The sequence below is a fragment of the Monodelphis domestica genome, chromosome 6 (genome assembly GCF_027887165.1).
Source record: "Monodelphis domestica isolate mMonDom1 chromosome 6, mMonDom1.pri, whole genome shotgun sequence".
Lineage (NCBI taxonomy): Eukaryota > Metazoa > Chordata > Mammalia > Didelphimorphia > Didelphidae > Monodelphis > Monodelphis domestica.
Genome location: NC_077232.1, coordinates 17,150,089 through 17,156,088, shown reverse-complemented (window position 1 = coordinate 17,156,088; position 6,000 = coordinate 17,150,089).

The window sequence follows — 6,000 nt, the reverse complement described above, 5'->3', positions numbered from 1 at the left end:
ATCCTGGTGAGAGATTTGAGGTCAGAGTGAGAAGAAAAAAATGCATCCATGCATTCATTTATCAAATAATAATCTATTAAATACATACTATGTAATACATACTATGTAATTTTAACTGAGAGGTATTTAATTTCCTCAAAATGCTCTTTTGGGGCCAGGGCACCTGGTTCCCACTACTAGCTATATATTAGTACTTTCACATTCAAGACTCCTGGAGAATGGGAAGAAGATGAAGGAAAAGTACCAAACTCTTCATTGCACTGTCTCTTTGTTTGAACAGTAAGATGTGGGAAAAAGACAAGCAAATAATATCACCAAGGTGTGATTTTAGTGTAATCTCTACATGCTGTTCTCCACTATAGAAGATTAGCTCCTTTTAAGGAAAGAATTGTTTCATTTTTGTCTTTGTATCCTCAGTGCCTATTATAGTGCTTAGAATACAGTGGGTACTTAATAAATGCTTCCTGACTATTGATTTATTGGTTATTGATTTCATTTCAACATTCCCAAATATCCCTTTTTATAGTCTGCTTATCTTATATAATCAAGAGATAACTATAAGCATTTATCTTCATGTTGGCTTCAATATAAATGAAAAAATGTGGCTTTTTTATTTTGCTATGACTTTATTATACTATCATTGTAACCATTCTATAAATCCAAAGCTTCATATATTTCAATAGTCAAAAATATTCATTACCTACCTGTATCATCTTCTGACAGTATATATCTCCAAACCTAACTAGGTTGATCTTCCTCTGTCTTCAACTGAGTCCATACCCAAAGCCTTTCTAATTTGGTAAGACCTGCCAGATCTTGTACTTTACTGGAAGAGTCTTTGAGATCCAGTCTCCTTTAGTCACAATGGAAGTAAGGACTTCAATAGTTGGTTAAAATGGCATATCAATAAATTGCATAAAAGATCAATTCATTTCCCTGAACTCTTTGGTCATTCTAGTTTTTAGGCTGGTAGTATTAAGATGTTTGTTAGTATTCTAATTCAAATCTAGAATGTTTCACCTAAGTTGATATACAAGGAAATTGTAAACATCAGGGCTATTCTGTTTTAAATATAGACCCTAATTCCTTTCCACAGTGGAGTAGACATATTCGGAAGCATATATGTGTGTGTGTGTGTGTGTGTGTGTGTGTGTGTGTTTGTGTGTGTGTGTGTGTGTGTATTCTCATTAGTACACTAGTGCAAAAGGCACATAATTAATCCTAATATTTAAAGGTTCCTTTATATATATATATGTATATATATATATATATACATATATATATATAATCTTCTTTTGCCCCGTCCTTCTCTTCTCTCTCTGTTTCAGTTTCTTTCTCTTCCCCCTTCTTCAATATTTTCCTCCCTCCCTCTTCACATTCCTTCCTTCCTTCCTTCTTTATGTGTTTGCTTCCTTTTTCCCTTCCTCCATTTCCCCATTCCCTTACAGTACTGGACTTTCATCTCCAGATATATCCACAGCTAACTTTCCTTTCATCTTTGTCCCAACATTTTCATTAGTCCTGAAGCTACATATAGTTATTCTCTGCTCTTTCCCAGTAACGTATTAGATACTTTCTGACCTGAGGGGCTCATATTCTGATGTCATTTCTTTTTTGTCATTACAATGCAATGCAAATAAATAGAAGAAAACAATAAAATAAGAAAGGCAAGAGATTTATTTTTTAAAATTAGAGATATCAAGGAAACTTTTTATACAAAAATGGACATGATAAAAGACAAAAATGATAGAGACTTAACAAAAATGGAAGAGTTTAAGAGGAGATAGTGAGAATATACCAAAGAACTATGAAAGAATGATTGAACATCATCAATAACCAAGATGGTGAAGTTACTAATATAGAGCCAGGCATCCTGGGGAAGTCAAATAGATCTCATGCAATATTGCTCACAATAAAGCTAGTGGAGATGATGGAATTCCAGTTAAGCTATTTCAAATTCAAAAAAGGAGGAACTGGTTGACTCAGTGTATAGAGATTCAGGCCAGGAACTGGGAGAACTGGATTCAAATATGGCCCTAGACACTTGCTAGCTGTGTGACCTTGGGCAAGCCACATAACTCCAATTGCCTAACTATCATTCTTCTGCTTTGGAACTGATCCGTAGTATAGATCTAAGACAGAAGGTAAGGATTTCAAAAAGAAAAACATAAAGGAAACAATGAAAAAAGAGGAGAAAAAATGAAAAGGAGGACAAAGAGTTCTTTCTAGCCATTATATTAAGAGCTAGTCATTGGCTGTCAAGAAAGTGCTTCCTGGAAAATGTGCAGGGGTCTTTTTGTTTTTTGTTTTTTACCTGTAGGTTATTGATATCTGGATTTTTAATGCCATCATTAAAAATAAATGATAAATGGGAGATTTTTAGAAAAGGTACACTAGGAATTCTTTAAAGCAAAGAAAATTAAAACAAGTTATAAGGATGAATGGAGTAAAGAAGGTGAGTATATGAATGGAGAAGGATATGTGGAGTAATTCTCAAGGTATACTGAAGGGAATTGAATCCAAAGATTCAATGTCTCTCAGAAGAAATGAAAATCAAGTACATTTGTACTGAAGACTGTGGCTAAAATGGCTTCTCGTTAGGAGCCTATATTTATCTCTGCTTACTCAAAATATTATTTGGACTTTTTATGGTTTGGGGAAGTTTTAGAGACTTGAGAATCCCCTTCCTTTGTGAAAGATGGTAATAGGTATAATGTTTTTCAATATTGAGAGGTGGCCAGGCCAGATACAGTCATTGAGTCTCTGTTTTTCTAGGGGGAAATTATTGTATTGACCTATGAAGTGATAATTTTAATTTTCTTTGACTATCCTTATTCCACTGTTATTTTTCTCTGTGTTTTCATAAAGTAACATGTCTAGTATTAAATGATGGAATAATGGGCCCTCCTTGTATCACCCTTGATCTAAATAAGAAAACTTCTAATATTTAATTTTTTACAAATTGTATTCAGGTTTGGTTTTAGATATTGATTCACTTTTCTGTGAGGTATTTTCAATCTTGTTTTTCCATTAAAATGAGATTTTGGGGTATCTTAATATTTAGTAACATAATTTCTATTATGCTTGTTATTAATATGATTATTTATATTTTCAATTTCCCTTCATTTTGAATCATCTTTGAATTTGTGTTATGAACCCATTTGGTCAATATGAATAATCTCTTTGTAGCAGTCCACCCCTAGCTATGGGCAAGGGGAACAGTTGGTATGTACAGATTGCCTTAGAAGAGAGCATGCTCAGTCTTGAGCATGCTCAGTATTGCACATGGCTGGGAAATCCTCTGACCCTTGACCCCAGCTTCCCCCAGGTTAGGCAGGAACACAGGTTTCTTTGTGCTCACCTGGTTAAGAGAAACCACACCTATACCTTGTCATTAACCAATGATGATCATCCCTGTGTACTGTGTATATTTGCATATCAAAGATTATATATAGCCCAGCAAGCTCCGCCTCTCTCTCTCTCTCTTTCAGGCTAGCTGATGGCTGTCTTAGCAGGAGCTTGGCCTCTGGCCAAGCTCCATCTTTAAACCTTCTCTATCTCTCTTTCATCTCTCCGACCTGTGTGGTATTAAATGTGGATCTCTGGACTGGTAAAAGCCTTCGGAAGGGTTCTTTGGTCAGAGCTTAGCTGTGGCTCATGGAAAATTAATAAAGACTCATTCCTGCCACCTCATATCTCTAATTTGACTCCGTCATCCCCCTCGTAGTATCTAAAACTTCTATCCTGTCTCTATCTTCCTACCTTAAAGCTTCTCTCCCCTCAGAGGAAGCTTAACTCTTGAATACATAGTGTGAAAAGTAAAAATCCTGAGATGACATTCTGGGTATTAAAAAAGACTTAATTAGACTAGTCAATGATTAATTAATTAATGGTCAATGATTCTCTCAGTAATCAGAAATCCTGATGCTTTGTCTTGTCTCATCTTAATGCATGTGCTGTCCTTATGACAGCTCATTTTTTGGCCCTCCCCATGAACATCAAAACAAAGGTGAATTCTAGATAAGGAGATAGACTAATAGTTTCCATATTACTTCATGATGGTGCTGGGAGTTATAATAGGAGCAAAACCTCATCATAAGATTCCAATAGTCTCTGGAGATCTAGGTGGGAAGATCTAGCTTGGCCTGGTTAAATTTTCATCTTCATAGATCAAATATCCCCCATAAAATGGAAGGGAGAAAGGGAGTTACCAAGGACAGAAGCTCAAAGCTCCTGGGGAATATCTAGTTTAGGTTAGTTCAGTTACAGAGAAAACAAAAGTCAAATTCCCAGTTTGGGTAAGGGCTTGTCCCAATTTTGAAGATGCTTTATAGCATACAAGGGCATTTATAGGAGTGAGAATTCTCCTTCTGAACTGACTAGGAAATGGGCACAGGTTTCAGATGCAAGAAGCAATGTTACAGATTAATATTGGAAGTAAAATGATACAGTATTAAGATGAATTTTACTCTATAGCTATAAGCTCTTTGGTCAAGGAATAATTAGTATTATAGTATTATTCATATCTGATAGAGATCTATTTTCTCTTTGTCTACTTTATTTCTGCCTTGTCTACGTAGTGGTAGTCTCTCGGTGACCAAGAATGACTATTGAAGAGAATGGACGGGGTTAGGATAGATAAGTGTGCACAAAGATACTTGTGTGTGAAAGAGATTTAAGTGGAAAAGCCGATGCACAGAGAGAGTCCCACTCTCTCGGCATTGGAAGCCTGGGTCCAGTGGCACGAAAAATCAATACACCTGGAGACTTCCTCAGCTGCATTGGATGGCCATGTTGTCCTTTGTGCTCCAACATGCCCTAAGCACTCCACAGTGCTTTTCTGCGTCGCCATCTCAGCCATTGAACCTTCTTATTGGTTTCTTCCACCTGTTCAGCCAAAGCAGTCTTCACATGCTGGGTGAGCAAAGCCCTGGTTCACCATGGGTCTACGACCTGATGGCTACACTCACAAGGTTTAGCTGACCTGTCGAAGCCGTTGCCCAGGGTATGGCCACTGCCACATGCTAGCAGCTACTGGGAGCCACAAGTGAGAGCTGGGTGTCAGGTGAGGGTCAGTGGCTGGAGAGCTGCCCTAGGAGGGCACTACAAGCCCTCCATACCAGGGATACTACCCCTCCCTGAACACCCCATACACCCTTTTGTCTATGTATCAGGATAATAAATTTGTGTCAAAGGAGTTTCATAGGATGCCTTCTCTCTGTAATTTTTGTTTGTGTAACCTAAGAATTATTTGTTTTTACAATGTTTAATAGAATTAAATTTTAAGTTGACTGCAACTCTTCCCGATTTAGAAAAGAGAGACATCATTCTATCCTTCCCCAGCCTCCCAACCTGGCTTCTTCAAGATGACAGGAGAGGCAGAGAGATACAATTCAATTCTAGTCTCCTTGTTGGGTCTCTTCATGCTGGCAGAAAAAAGGAAAGAGATGCCATTCTTCATTGCTCCTCTCTATTTCCCAGACTGGTCTATACCTGTCTACCTAGAAGAGAGAAATGTCATTTGATCTTGTTTCCTCCAGTCTCCTGGCCTGGCCTGAACAGTCTGCAAGGGGAAGAAATGACATTCAATCTGCTTGCCTCATTAGTCCCATCCCCTAAGCTGACTAATGCCCTGAAGGTACTCAAACCCCTAGGACTATTGATAGTCTATCTGAACTCATTCATTGATGATTAATAAACATCCATCCAGTCATCCCCTCCTCTTCCTAGTGAATCTGAACCAGAGACTATAATTGTTTGAATCTCATTCACCATCCCTCACTGTCCACTCTTCCATTCCCATCCCCTTTAACCCAGTTCCCAAACTTTCTGATCTAAAGCTACCCATCCCTTCCCATGTGTTCTCTGGAATTCTTTCTCCTTAGGAAACATAAGTTATTTTCATTTTAAATCTTTCCTTTTCAAACTCCTTCCATATTTTGTATCTCACTAAAAACTAGCTCCTTCCTTATTATAATCTCCTTGGTGTCCTTTCCACTA